The 385-nt window shown below is 70.1% G+C and overlaps 1 protein-coding gene across 1 annotated transcript in view; it reads right to left on the bottom strand.

Moving 5' to 3' along the window:
- The window catches only part of HTRA3 (HtrA serine peptidase 3), a 29,413-nt gene that overhangs the window by 26,783 nt on the left and 2,245 nt on the right, over positions 1-385 (bottom strand). The gene's annotated exons all lie outside the window — the stretch shown is intronic.

Raw genomic sequence — 385 nt, 5'->3', positions numbered from 1 at the left:
GAAGCAGGGTGAAGACCGAGGCCAGGCTAAGGCCGGGCGGCCTCCAGCTGACTCAGGCGGCACCCACGGAGCCAAGACTCCACCCGTGACCGCAGGCCTCCCAGGGCTCAACAGGAGGGGGGCGCACAGAGGCCATCGAGCCCATTGGTTGGTCACAGGTTCCTCTGCAAATCTGTGAGAAGCTATGGACGCCGCCCCCCGAGAGTGCCCCCCACACAAACTGGGGCACACGATGGAGGGACCTGCAGGAGCCCGGGGCCCGGCTGAGGACCTGCGACCGCAGTCCTGGAATCCCCGGGCTCTGGAGGAGCCCAGCCCCCCATCCCGCCCACCCCAGCGGCCCCGAGGGGGGTTGGGGGGACCAGTGCCCTGGGCTGAGGAGCCC

The sequence above is a fragment of the Myotis davidii genome, unplaced genomic scaffold (assembly GCF_000327345.1).
Source record: "Myotis davidii unplaced genomic scaffold, ASM32734v1 scaffold937, whole genome shotgun sequence".
NCBI classification, from domain to species: domain Eukaryota; kingdom Metazoa; phylum Chordata; class Mammalia; order Chiroptera; family Vespertilionidae; genus Myotis; species Myotis davidii.
This window is presented reverse-complemented; position numbering and strand designations above follow the sequence as displayed.